The following is a 15,484-nucleotide window of genomic DNA, read 5'->3' as shown; positions in this document are numbered from 1 at the left end:
TCTTTTTTGGGAGTTTTTTTGATGACTGATTCAATCTCTTTACTTGTGATTGCTTTGCTGAGGTCATCTATTTCTTCTTCGGTAAGTGTTGGTTGTTCATACTTTTCTAGAAATTTGTTCATTTCATCTAAGCTGTCTAGTTTTTTACTATATAGTATCTTCTAATTATCTCCTTTATTTCTGTGTAGTCCGTAGTTATGTCACCCCTCCCATTTCTGATTTTACTTATTTGCATCCTCTCTCTTTATTTCTTGGTCAACCCAGCCAATGGTCCATTGATTTTATGGCTTTTCTCAAAGAACCAACTTCTGATTTTTTAAATTCTCTCTATTGTTTTCATGTTCTCAATTTCATTGATTTCTGCTCTAATCCTTGCTATTTCTTTCCTTCTGTTTTCTTTGGAATTAGTTTGCTCTTCTCTCTCTAGTTCTTCCAGGTGATCAGTTAAGTCCTCTATTTTTACTCTCTGTTCTTTGTTAATATAGACATTTAGGGCAATAATTTTCCCTCTCAATACTGCCTTTGCTACATCCCATAGTTTTTATATGTTGTGTTCTCATTTTCATTTGCCTCAAGATATTTACTGATGTCTCTTGTGATTTCTTCCTTCACCCTCTGGTTGTTTAAGAATGTGTTGTCTTAGCCTCCATATATTTGTGAATTTCCCAGCCCTCAATCTGTTACTGATTTCCAACTTCATTCAATTATGATCTAGGAAAGTGTTTCTATAATATTAATCTTTTTACATTTTATTGAGACCTGCTTTGTGACCCAACATGTGGCCTACCCTGGAGATTGATCCATGAGCCCTTGAGAAAAATGTGTATCCTGCTGTTGTGGGGTGCAATGTTCTGTAAATATCTGATTTTTTATTGTTGTTGCAGTTATTTGACTTTATTGTATTTTTAAATCTGAAAAGTTCAAAACATATTGTTTATACAAACACCTGAGGAATGTTCAATTTGCAAAGCATTGTATCACAAGTAATTTGAAAAAAAGACCCTGTTTAAGTTAGAATCTTATCTTATAAAACATCATTAATAAAGTAAAGGAAACTACCCTTTAAACCATAATATTTCTAGTAAACAGTTGCATTCATATAAAGTGCAGTTGGTTTCCAAAAAAGAAAATTGCATTCTTGTCCATGGTGTACATTTAATTGGAATTTACAACAATGACCTTATACTAGTAGCAATGATTTTCATAGTATAAACATCACACCATTTATTGGTTTTTCTATTTCTGCAAAGTATGTTTTGGGATTTTAATTGGTATTGCATTGAATCTATAAATCAATTTGGATAGAATTGACATCTAAACTATATTTAGTTTTCCAATCTATGAACACAGTATGTCCTTCTATTTATTTAGGACTTCCTTTATTTCTTTTAGCAATATTTTGTAGTTTTCTATGTATAGGTCTTTTACATTCTTTGCTAACTTTATTTCTAGATATTTGATTCTTTTGGTTTCTATTGCAAGTGGATTTATTTCTTGATTTCCTCCTCAGACTGCTTCTTACCAGTGTATAGAAACACTGCTGATTTTAATGCAGTTTTATTAAGATACAGTCACATTCCCTACAATCATCCAAAGTGTACAATCAGTTCTTCAAAATATTATCATATAGCTGTGCATTCATCACCACAATCAATTTTTGAAAATTTTCATTACTCCAAAAAATAAAAATAAAAACAAAAATTAAAGTAAAAAGGAACACCCAAAACATGTCTTACTCCTTTCTTCCCCCAATTATTCATTTACTTTTTGTCCCCCCTTTTCTACTCATCTGTCCATACACTGGATATAGGAGTGTGAGCCACAAGTTTTTACAATCACACCGTCACACCATAGAAACCACATATTTATGTGATTATCTTCAAGAATCAAGGATACTGGATTGCAGTTCAACAGTTTCAGGAATTTCCTTCTAGCTATTCTAATACACTAAAAGCAAAAAGCGATATCTATATTATGCATAAGAATGACCTATCAACTTCATTTGAGATCTCTCAGTCACTGAAACTGCATTTTGTTTAATTTCTCTTCCCTCTTTTTGTCAGGAGTCTTTCTCAATCCCATGATACAGTGTCCAGGCTCAACCCTGGGTGTCATGTCCCATGTTTTGAGGGAGATGTACAACCTTGGAAATCCTGTTCCATGTAGCAGAGAAGGCAATGAGTTTATGTGCCAACCTTACTGAATTTTGCACATTGATCTTGTATCCTGCCACTTTGCCATACTTGTTTAATAGCTGTAGTAGCTTTGCTGTAGATTTTTGGGGGATTTTCTACATATAGGATCATGTCATCTGCCAACAGTGAAAGTTTTACTCTTCCTTTCCAATTTGGATGCCTTTTATTTCTTTTCCTTGCCTAATTTCTCTAGTTAGAACTTCCAACAAAATACTAACAGTAGTGACAGTGGGCATTCTTGTCCTGAGCCTGATCTTAGAGAGAAAGCTTACAGTCTTTCTCCATAGAGTATGATGTTAGCTTTTGAGATTTTCATAAATTTGCTTTATAATTGTGTCAGTTTGATGTATTATGTCTCCCAAAATGCCATTATCTTTATGCAATCTTGTGTGGGCAGACATATTAGTGTTGATTAGATTTTGGAATCCTTTGGGTGTTTCCATTGAGATGTGATTCAATCAACTGTTGACAAGACCTTTGGTTGGATAATTTCCATGGAGGTGTTTGCCCCACTCATTCAGGATGAGTCTGAATTAAATTACTGGAGCACTATATAATCTCAGACAGTAGGAGCAAGCTTGCTACTGCCAAGAGGGACACTTTGGAGAATGCACTGGAACTGAGAGAGGAACTTCATCTTATAGGGAGATTTTGGAGATGGTCTTTGAAAGCAGACTTTTGCTCTGGAGAAGCTAAGAGAAGACAAATGCCCCAAGAGCAACTAAAAGTGACATTTTTGAGGAGCTGAAGCCTAGAGAGGAATGTTCTGGGTGAAAGCCATTTTGAAAACAGAACTTTGGAGCAGATGTCTGCCATGTGCCTTCCCAGCTAACAGAGGTTTACCGGGCACCGTTGGCCATCCTCCAGTGAAGGTACCCGATTGTTGATGCATTACTTTGGACAATTTATGGCCTTAAGACTATAACTGTGTAACCAAATAAACCCCTTTTTATAAAACCCAATCCATTTCTGGTGTTTTGCATTCTGGCAGCATTAGCAAACTAGAACTATCATGTTGAGGAAGTTTCCTTCTTTTCCTGTCCTTTGAAGTGTTTTCATTAACAAAGAATGCTGGTTTTTTGAAATGCCTTTCATGCATCATTCAAGATGTTCATGTGGTTTTTCCCCTTTAATTTTTTTATGTGATGTATTATATTAATTGATTTTCTTGTGTTGGACCAACCTTTTATACCTGGGATAAAACTGACTTGAACATGGTATATAATTCTGTTAATATAGTGCTGGATTCAATTTGCAAGTATCTTGCTGAAGACTTTTGCTTCTACATTCATTTAAAAGATTGGTCTGTAATATGCTTTTCTTAAAGTCTTTTTGTCTGGCTTTGTTATTAGTGTGATGTTGGTTTCATGGAATGAGTTACATAGCTTTCCTTCCTCTTCAATTTTGTTTAAGGATTTGAGCAAGATTGGTACTAATTATTTCTTGAAGGCTTGGTAGAATTCACATGTGAAGCCATTTCATCCTGGACTTTTCTGGGAGATTTTTTGATGACTGATTCAATCTCTTTACCTGTAATTTTTCTGAGGTCATCTATTTCTTCTTGAGTAAGTGTTGGTTGTTCATACTATTCTAGAAAATTGTTCATTTTACCTAAGCTGTTTAGTTTGTTACCTTATAGTTATTCATAGTGTCTTCTAATTATTTCCTTAATTTCCATGTGGTCAGTAGTTATGTCAACCCTCCCATTTCTGATTTTATTTATTTGCATCTTCTCCCTTTTTTTCTTTGTTAGCATAGCCAAAAGTCCAATGATTTTATTGATTTTTTCAAAGAACCAACTTCTGATTTTGTTGATTCTCTCCATTGTTTTCATGTTCTCAATTTCATTGATTTCTGCTCAATCCTTGCTATTTATTTCCTTGTTTTCTTTGGAATTAGTTTGCAGTTCTTTCTCTTGCTCCTTCAAGTGAGCAGTTCAGTCCTCCATTTTTGCTCTTTCTTCTTTGTTAATATTGGCATTAGGGCAATAATTTTCCCTCTCAGCACTACCTTTGTTGCATCCAATAAGTTCTGACATGTTGTGCTCTCATTTTCATGGAGATATTTACTTATTTCTCTTGTGATTTCTTCCTTGATCCACTGGTTGTTTAAGAATGTGTTGTTCATCCTCCATATATTTGGGAATTTTCCAGCCCTCTACCTGTTACTGATTTTAAACTCCATTCCCTTATGATCTGAGAAAGTTTTTTGTAGAATTTCAATCTTTTTACATTTTTTGAAACCTGCTTTGTTGCCCAACACATGGTTTTCCCTGGCTACCTTTTGTTGCTTTCCAGCTGTCATGTTTTTTGTTGTTGTTGCTTTTTTCTCTCTCACTTTCTCTTTTCTTTTCCTTTTTTTTTCTCTGCCTTCTTTGACTCTTCCTCCTTCTTTGTGGAAGAAATGGAGATATCCTTATATAGATAGTGGTGATGGTACTCAATACATAAATATGTGACTATAGAAGGAACCAATGATGGTTTACTTAGGATAGAATGTATGGTGTGTGAACAAAACCATATTAAAAGAAAAGGGTTGATGAAGAAACCTTAAGGGCACTATATTGAGTAAAATAAGACAGACACATAAAGGCAAATATTGCAGGGTCTCCCTGATATGAACTATTTATAACATTTAAACTCATAGACATGAAATATAGGTTACCAAGATATAGAATGAGGGTAAAGAATGGGGAGTGTTTGCTTATTATGAGCAGAATGTTCAACTAGGGTGAACTTAAACATTTGGAAGTGGACAGGGGTGATGGTAGCATGTTGTGAGAATAACTAACAGTGCTAAAAGGTGTGTGAAGGTGGTGGAAAGGGTAAGCTCAGTATGAGCCCTTGAGAAAAATGTACGTCTTGCTGTTGAGAGGTGCAACGATTTGTAAATGTCTGGTTTTTGTTGTTATTGTGCCACTATTTAATTTTATTGTATTTTAAAATCTGAAAACTGGAATACATATTGTTTATACAAACACTTGGGGAATCTTCAATGGGCACAGCATTGTATCACAAGCAATTTGAAGAAAGACCATATTTGGAATGTTAGAGTCTTGTCTTATAAAACATAAGGAATAACATAAAGGAAAGTACCCTTTAAACCACAATATTCCTAGTAAATAGTTGCTTTCATATAAAGTACAGTTGGTTTCCTGAAAGGAAAATTGCATTCTTGTCTCTGGTGTACATTTAATTGGAATTTACAACAAAGTCCTAATACTATTAGCAATGATTTTCATAGTTATAAAAATCATAGCAAATGTAATGCAAAGTACTAGCAATATCCATATACCATTTCCCCTTGGAATGTCTAACTTTTAAAATAAACCCCCAAATGACAAGTTAGATCTAATGCATCTTATAAAACATAGCAGAATAAATTGTTCAGAACTAAGCAAATTAACTAGAAACACTGCTTAGGACAAAGAACCTCTGTGCATGGAAATCAGTCTCTTATCCCCTGAAAAGGAAGCCTAGTGGCACTAATGATAGCAAATGATACACATATTTTTACAGAATTAAAACATCTAACTGGATACATAGCTCAACAATACCTCTGTGACAAGGCAAAGTGCCATTATAAATTTTAAAAGAAAATATTTACTGGTGTGTATTCCTACAGGTCTAGAATAAAATATAAATATGTTATAGTATTTGTGTGAAGAATAAACACATATGATAAAATATATATCTTTCAAATATTTGGACATAGGTGTCTTCATATAGAGATGTAGTGAATGCCTAGCTAAAAGTCCAATCTTTGCCATATATAAAGTTTTATAATAATACGTATTTCATTGAAAAAATTAATTGGATTCCATCCAAACCATCCTAGTGATATAAATATATCCTACATTTCATCTATCCCATAATTTATAAAACTTTATCAAACAACTGTTAAGAACACTTCATGAAAGCCTATGATCTTAACATTTTTCTCTTTAAATATGAAAAATTACAACATATAGAGGAATAAGAACAGAAAGGAGATTAATCTATACAGCTATTCCTTTTCTGAGACACTCACAGCAGCACCAGACAGATAAAATATTTAAGAAAGAGATGTTATCTTGATCTTTAAATTCCCTTCTATGGAATAATTCTCATGGATTTAATTATAGAGGTTTCCAATTCTGACATTTTCCCCTTTGGAATTCAGCTGTTTGGGTTTAACATATAATGATTAACAAGAATCAAAGATTTTTGTGTATTTCCTGCAAGAATTGTATTTTTAAACCCTGTAATTTAAAAAGAAAGACATAGAATGAATTGACAATTTGAATGTGTTAAATCTACAACATTAGATAGTTTTTAAAGAATTAGACTAGCCTTTAACATAGTTCTGCATTTCTGGATATAATATATCTAGGGGTTCTTTCTACAAAACAAAAACTGCTAAGAGCAGAAATATACTTTTATGTTACAAAGTTATCAGTTCATCTAGCATCCAATCCAAATTGATGCAAACATGTGTTTTAAAATTGTACTTTCCTTAAGTTTCAGTGTAGTGACATAGCTTTAATGCTAGCCCCAGTTTATAGCTATATTTTATCATCATACTTCCCTTCAGTGGTAGCAGAGCCTTCCCAACAATTTCAAGTTGCTTGATGAAGTCAGCAAATGAGGCTGATATTTGAGGATGTGTTTGTTTCCTAAACTGTATCATTTCATTCACAGACCAGCCTGAAGGGTCTTTAGAGAAGCCCTGTCTCAGGGCACTGGGGACACATGCAGTTGTGTAAATTGAAGCTTCAATTTTCCTCCATATTTTGATCTTGTTAACTTCATGCTGATGTTCTTGGCAGTGATTTTTTCCTAACTAGTACTGCACTTGTGGGGCCTGGCACAGGCTGAAAATTCCTGGGTGTTTGAGATATGAGTGTTTACAAGATTTCCACAGGCAGGATTGCTGAATTTAGTAGTGAGTTTTTGGATTCTTCAGAAAGCTTTTCCTCTTTGTGTATCCTTTTTTCTTCAGGAGACAATAGTTCTTCTTTAGAGGAATGCACCTTCATTTTGGGAAGCTTAGGAAAAAGAGGAGCAAAATAGGGTAGAAGTTGCTGAGAAGATTGGTGGTTTTATTTGCTGATAAGTCTTCTTTTTCTGATTTATTTTTATCAAGCCCTGTAGCTCCATGATTATTATTCTTATAAGAGCTAAAATTCTGGCTACTGAAAACTGCAGACTGTGGCAGAAGGTCTCCAGTAAGTAAAGAGCAAATGATGTGCTATTTACTGAAGGGAGATGGATGGAATGATTTTCCCCATCAAAGGAGGCTGTTATCACTTGCTCTTCAAAAACAGCCTTAGTCTGAAGGGCACAAATCACACAGAGCCCCATTGTCTGTCAGAGGAGCACATTCATGGATCACAAGTCAAAGTGTTCAGGGGGCTGCCGGATTCTCTTCTGACCAAGGTGAGAGTAGATTTTTCATATTTGTTTACATAGGCACAATTCTATATATCACTATTTTAGACATCCCAGGAATCCTTATATGGAATGCCATGGACTCTGCCTAGCATATTTACAGAAGCTACAAATCTAGAATACAAAGCAGGAAGACTTTTTTCTTGAGTTTAGTTCTTTTTCCTTTGCTGTGGGATTTTTAAGAGAACTGCCATTTTGAAGGCTGAAGTATGTCTGGGTGGTTTATTCCAATCTGGTTTCTTGGTTGGCTGTGTTGCCAGTAACACAGCAGTTTTATGTGCAGACTGCATTATATGCTTGGTGCTTTTAGAAGGGGAAGATGGTGGTTTTGCTATATTCTTTGTAATGGGAAGTTTTCAGAGGATTGAAAAATTGCTTCTTCCCCATGTCTTTATCTTCTGACTAGTCTGGCAATCTTTGGGGTATCTTGATTTTTCCATTAAGCGGCAATGCACATGGAACCTTCTCTTTTCTCTTCTGAGTACCATTGACTTCCAGTTTCTGGCTGCACTCCAGGCCTTCCATTGTTTTCCAGAGTAAGTAGTGGCAGAGCTTGGGCTAGGAGCCAGTCTTTTAGGTCCAGGTCAGTACTGATTCCAAAATACTGGAATAATTTTAAGGTGCTGAATTTTAAAAGTATAAAGTCAACTATCTGGAGGATTAGACACAATTTCTAAATATAACATTCTTTAGGTTGAAGTGCATAACTGCTTCAGGGATCCCCAGTGCTCCTGCTAAGCTGAAGTCCCACTCTGCCTCTGGAAGTTGCCTGGGTTGGAGAAGCAGTCATGCAGCAGAGGCAGTTCATGGTGGCTTTCCAGCAGTTTGGTGCACAGCTCCAGGGCAGTCAGCTGGCATTGACTGCATCAATTGACCATCAGGTAGGGTGTCCCTGCTGTTCCCCTGCACTGCCCCCTTCCCAGGGACCCTGACTATGCACTGCTCCCCAGAGCCATGCGATCTTGTGGCAACAGTAAGCCTCCAGAACTGGGATCTAGGCCACCACTGGATTCAGCCAAAGTCCTGACCACCAATCCTTCCTCATGCTTTCTTGTCATGGTTCTCATCAAATCACAGAGGAAAGGATTCAGTCACTGCCACTGATCCCACTACCTACAGCCACCATCTTATCCTGTCAGGAGTGTAGGTTCCTCCCTGACTGGCTCTAACAGGCCACAGGTGAATCTCCCCTTCACCACAGCAGGCACTGCAGTGCTTCCACATGCTGACCTGGTGCATCCCACCTCCCCAGCCACAGACCAGGTGTGGGCTTGGAGGCAGTAGTTCCTGAAACAGCAGCACATGCACCTTAGCCATCTTCTTGAACTCAGGTCTTGGGATGACAGGTGGCTGTAAATGTCTGCTAAGTCTAGTTCATTTATCACATTATCCAAGATCTCTGTTTCCTTATTGATCCTCTGTCTAAATGTTCTATCCATTGATAAAAGTGGTATATTGAAGTCTCCAGCTATTATTGTGGATATATCTACTCCTCCCTTCAGAGTTGTCAGTTTGCCTCATGTATTTTGGGACATTCTGGCTAGGTGCATAAATATTTATAATTGTTATTTTTTCTTAATGAGTTGTTCATTTTATTAATATATGGTATTCTTCTTTGTCTCTTTTTAATTTTTTACATTTGAAGTCTAATTTGAGTGATATTAGTGTAGCTACCCTGGGTCTTTTCTGGTTGTCATTCATATGAGATATCTTTTTCCAACCTTTCACTTTCAACCTATGGTTGTGCTTAGTTCTAAATTGAGTCTCTTGCAGACAGCATATCAATGGATCCTGCTTTGTTTTTTTGTTTTTTGTTTTAAATCCATTCTGCCAGTCTATCTCTTTTGACTGGGGAGCTTAATGCATTAACATTTAATGTTATTACTGTAAAGGCAGTACTTTCTTCCACCATTGGTCCTTTAGATTTTATATGTCATATCTTTTTTCTCTCTTTTTACCCTTTTAGTTTCCCTTATTGCTAATCTTCATTTCTACACTCTTCTCCAAACCTCTGTCTCCTGTTTTTTTCCTATCTGCATGTTGTGCTCCCTTTATTATTCTTGTAGAACAGGTCTCTTGTTCATGAACTCTCTGAGGGTCTATTTATCTGTAAATATTTTGAACTCTTCCTCATTTTTTAGGGACAGTTTTGCTGGATACAGAAGTCTTGTTTAGCAGTTTTTCTCTTTTCAGTGTCTTAAATATATCATACCACTGCCTTCTCACCTGCATGGTTTCTGCTGAGAATTCTGCCCTTAGTCTTATCAAGCTTCCCTTGCATGTGATAGATTGCTTTTCTCTTTCTGCTTTCAGAATTCTCTCTTCATCATTGGCATTAGAAAATCTGATTAGTAAGTGTCTTGGTGTAGGTCTATTTGGATCTATTCTGTTTGGGGTTCACTGTGATTCTTGGACTTGTAATTTTATGTCTTTTATAAGAGTTGGGAAATTTTCAGTGATTGTTTCCTCAATTGTTCTTTCTGTCCCCTTTCCCTTCTCTCTCTCCATCTAGAACACCCAAAACATGTACCTTCACTGGGGAAATGCCATTGGTGTCTGGAAAACCTCTGTTAGCTGGGAAGGCATGTGGCTGGTGTCTGCTTCCTCCCAGGTTGTGTTTCAAAATGGCATTCTCCAAAACGTTGCTCTTGGGGCATTTTGTCCTCTCTTAGCTGTAGTTTCTCTTTGAAATGTCACTCTTAGTTGCTCTGAGGTCCCTGTTTGTGAGTCCTTTTCATGGGACTCCAGTGAACTAATCAAGAACCATCCTGTATGGGTGGGCCACATTTCCATAGAAACCCTTAAGCAAGAAGTCACACCCTAATAAAAGCTGTCACTTACAGTTGGGTGGGTCACATCTCCATGGAAACAACCTAATCCAAACTTTCCACCCAAATCAACACTAATACATCTGCCCTCATAAGATTGCACAAAAGAACATTGCCTCTTGGGGGACATAATACATCCAACCTGGCACATCTAGTCTCTGTGTTTCTTAATGATTGAAAATTATATCTAAAGAATTGATTAAGGAGCAAGAGAAAAGTGATTCAACACATACAAGGGAAGATTTCTTAGACATGTATAAGTTTTTCATAAGAATTGGGAAATTTTCAAACATTATTTCCTCAAATATTCTGTCTTCTTCTTTTCCCTTCTCTTCTCCTGATCAAACACTTATGATACATCTCTATGTTTGCTTCCTGCTGCCATTCAATTCCCTGAGACCCTGCTTCATTTTTTCCATTCTTTTCTCTATCTGCTCTTTTGTGTGTAAGATTTCAGTTGTTCAATCTTCTAGGTCATTGATTCTTGCTTCTGCTTTTTCAAATCTGCTGGTGCATTACTTTAGTGTATTAATATCTTTTGTTGTGCCTTTATTCCCATAAGTTCTGTTATGTTTCTTTTCATACTTTCAAATGCATCTTTTTGCTCACCTGATGCATATTTTTTAATTCAATTTTACTAAGATATATTCACATATCATACAATCATCCATAGTGTACAATCAACTGTTCATAGTACCATCCTATAGTTGTGTATTCATCACCCCAAACTATTTTCAAACATTTTCCTTACAACAGAAAGAATCAGTATCAGAATAAAAAATAAAAATAAAAAAGAACACATAAAACTCCCCCATCCAACCCTATTTTTTTCATTTTGGTTTTGTCCCCATTTTTCTACCTATTCTTCGATAAACTGGATAAAGGGAGTGTGATCCACAGGGTTTTCACAATCACACTCTCACTCCTTGTAAGCTACATTGTTGTACAATTATCTTCAAGAGTCAAGTCTACTGGGTTGGAGTTTGGTAGTTTCAGGTATTTACTTCTAGCTATTCCAATATATTAAAACCTAAAAAGTGCTATCCGTATAGTGTGTAATAATGTCCACCAGAGTGACCTCTGAACTCCATTTGAAATCTCTCAGCCACTGAAGCTTTATTTTGTTTCATTTCACATCCCCCTTTTGGTAAAGAAGATGTTCTCAATCCCATGATTCTGGGTCCAGTTTCATCCCTAGGAGTCATATCCTGTGTTGGCAGGAAGATTTGCACCCCTGAGAGTCAGGTCCCACATGGGGGGAGGGCAGTGAGATTACTTGCCAGTGTGGCTTAGTTAGATAGAGAGGGCCACATCTGAGCAACAAAGAGGCACTCAGGGGGAGACTCTTAGGCACAAATATAAGCAGCTTTACCCTCTCCTTGCAGCAACAAGCTTCATAGGGTCCAGCCCAAAGACAGAAGGCTCAGCACATCAAGCCGTCAGTCCCCAATGTTTGTGAGAACATCAGTAACAATCCAGGTGAGGAAGTCCAACACCTATGCATTTTCCCCCAGCTCTTCAGGGTGGCCCCAAATATGTATTTTTATTCTCCACTCAAATTACTTTAGGATGTATTGCTATTTCATTCTAATCTATACAGACCTACCATAGCTCACTTTCTGTTCAAAGTTTCATGTGACTGTAGTGTTTGAACAAACTGACTGTAGTTTAGAAAGTATAGATCCTACACCAAATAAACATCTCTTCCCCAGATCTCACATGGAAGTTGAAGTTTGAACACAGTCCGTTTCAAACTTTACCCTCTGGCCCAATTTGCTCTTGTCATAACTAAATCTCATTTATTCATATCTCTAATTGAAGTCTGGGCTCTATTTCAACATTTTATGTTTTAACAGTTGCTGTATGCATTAATACTGACATTCACATCTGCCAAACTCTAGCTCTGAGTTTACCTGATGTCTTATTAATACCTTTTATCTCCTTATACATATTATCTTTTATCTCCTTGAGTTGATTTAGGAGATTTGTTTCAACATCTCTGAGTGGTGGTTCCAAAATCTGTGTCTCCTCCAAAGTTTTAATTTTTTTCCTTTGCCTGGGGCATATCTTCCTGTTTCTTAGTATGGCTTGCAATTTTTGCTGAAGTCTAGGCATCTTATTATCTTGATTAGTTTACTGTAACTATTTTTTTTATTCATTTTATTGAGATATATTCACATACCACGCAGTCATACAAAACAAATTGTACATTTGACTGTTCACAGTACCATTACATAGTTGTACATTCATTACCAAAATCAGTCCCAGACACCCTCATTACCACACAGACAAAAATAACCAGAATAGTAATTAAAATGAAAAAGAGCAACTAAAGTAAAAAAGAACACTGGGTGCCCTTTTCTGTTTGTTTGTTTGTTTCCTTCCCCCACCTTTCCACTCATCCATCCACAAACTAGACAAATGGGAGTGTGATCCCTATGGCCCCCCCAATCCCACTTTCCCCCCTCATAAGCCACATTTTTATACAATTGCCTTCAAGATTCATGGGTTCTGGGTTGTAGTTTGATAGTTTCAGGTAACCACCACCAGCTACCCCAATTCATTAGAACCTAAAAAGAGTTGACAGTAGACTAATTTTATCTCTTGACTGGGGTTTTGTTGTAGGTTGACTTTTTTAAAGGCTCTTCTTTGACACTTGGTTCAACTTATTCTAGAACTTTAGAATTGCTTGTGTTTAACTGACTGGATTTTTTCAAACTCTTCTTCATTTGGTTCTTGCTCTGGGTATGCTGTAAAATTTTAAGTTTCAAGTATTGGTGCAATTGCTTCATCCCAGTATAAAGCTTCCTTACTTCTGTTCCTTGTATGGGAATCTTGACATATTCTGTTTGTTTTTGTTTTGTGTCTTTAGTTTTGTGTTTTTTGTTTCTTTTTTTTTTTTTTTTTTACTCTCTTTTTATTGCTTCTAGCTGCTTTTGTCTGGAGGGAAAATTCTAGGAGGAGGGTCACCCAGATGAGGACTTTTCCAAGTCAGTGTCTCCCAGACAAAACAGGGCCTGGGACCCATGAAGGGGTGCAGGGCAGTTCCAAAGAACCATTGGGAGAGAGTCAGGAAAGATGCAAAAGGCCTTTTTGGTGGCCCCCCAAAGATGCACTTTCCTGACCTGCCCAGCAGATTACATTCTTCAGCAAACTGTCCTGCCCAGCCCTAATGCAGCCCTGTGTCTTTCAACCTCCTAAATGTTTACCCCTTTTGGGGGCAAGGTTGAAAGAATTGGTGCAATGTTCCCTGTCCAGGGCACACTAAAAAGCCATTCAGAGACAGGACCCACATTTGAAATTCACCATTTAAAAGTCATGATCAGTAGTGGGCCATGCCCCCTGCATTCTTGGGGAGGAGTTCTTCCACATCCTTCTCTGTCTGCAGCAGCCATCCAGGGGCCAGATCAAAGGTAGTTCACCTTGAGGGTGCCAATGAGGAAGTTAATCACAGTTCTTTACCACAGTGTCTCAGCCTCTTCATCCTGCTCTTCCCTGGGTGCTGTAGGCTGCTCCTCTAGCCTCCAGGGCTCCAATAGAGTTGTTTCAGTTTCTGCCTGTCAACTGCACTTTTTGGAGGAGGAGTGAATTCTGGATTTCCCTATTCCACAACTATTCTTTGTTTTTGTCAATTATTGCCAAAATATAGCTAAAGAACAATTAAGGAGAATTTGGGTCAATGGAATTTTAAAATTTGAAATTAACTTTATTGCTAGGAATGAACCATCCCCTAAAAATTTAATGAATTGCAATATTTCCTTTCATTTCTATTTCTTGTTGCCTTCCAAAAACATTGCTGTAATGATAAATTTAAAAAGCTCTTTTTCATGAAAAAAGTGACTTAAATATTCTTTTGGTCTTCCCAAAGGATCCATAAAAGAAAAGAAGAGAAAACTCCTAGTATGTATTCTGATTCCTATTAGGCTCTTTAAAAAAATCTAGAATACGTGTGGTGCTCATGGACGTTTGCTTAGGAGTATAAAGGTGCTAATATTTGACTTACTCTTCTTTATCTGCCAGAGGAACAGTCTCCCAGAAGGTGAGGGAAATGTCAGTACTGCAATTATTTGAAAACTTATGCTGTTATGGCCAAACCAAAGCTATTAAAGATAACTGCTTCTGATATTTTGGTAGGTTATTAGTGACCCAGATGGCTCAGTGTCTTTACTTTTATTATGTATCCAATGCAATCTCCCCTCCTTTAAAGGATATAAGCATCCAGGAATGTGGGAGAAAGAATTTCCTTTATAGTGAGTGATTCCTCAGTTTCACTTTGCAACCCTATACAATATAATTTCTGGAATTATTTCAATTTTGGTAGAGCATCATTTGGAATACTTATTTGAGGAGATGTTATAAAAAGGCTTATAGCATTTTTGAAGAAATCAACTATTAAAGGAAAGAATAATTGCTTAAATAGAGCAAGCAGGAACATAAATCATATTTTTATTGAAAGAATCTGTGACTGGATTAATGACATGTATTGGGAATTTTGGGTGGAGGGCATCTTTTTTCTTGATATTTTAGTACTTGTAGCTGTGACATATTCATAGTGACATAGTCATTACTTAACTTTATGTTTTTCCTTCTAGAATTAAAACAATAACAAAAGGAAAGCATTAGAATTCTACTGCTTCACTTTTAAGGGAACCCAACAAATTGGCAGATGATACAACCTAAAAGTAACTTTAAAACATGTGGGTTTCTGACAAATAATGCCTCAAACTGACAACTTGTTTGCTAGCTGCTCTTGGAATTGCTCCCCTTTCCAGGTATAAATGTCTTCAGTCATAAGGCTATTAGAGTTTGAAAAGGTTTGATAGGAATAAATCTTGAAAATTTAGATAATATGTGACCTTGGTCTAAAGAATAGCAAAAGAAGAAAAATAAAATGTATTATTTTTCAAAATGAAAGCTATTTCATGGCTACTTCAGGCATTCCTTCACTGCTTAATTATCTCCCAGACCCTAAGTATATCTAATTTAAAGTCTTGTTCTTTTATAATACAATTTTTGCACATTTAAATTTTGA

This window comes from Choloepus didactylus, chromosome 8 (assembly GCF_015220235.1).
Source record: "Choloepus didactylus isolate mChoDid1 chromosome 8, mChoDid1.pri, whole genome shotgun sequence".
Lineage (NCBI taxonomy): Eukaryota > Metazoa > Chordata > Mammalia > Pilosa > Megalonychidae > Choloepus > Choloepus didactylus.
This window is presented reverse-complemented; position numbering follows the sequence as displayed.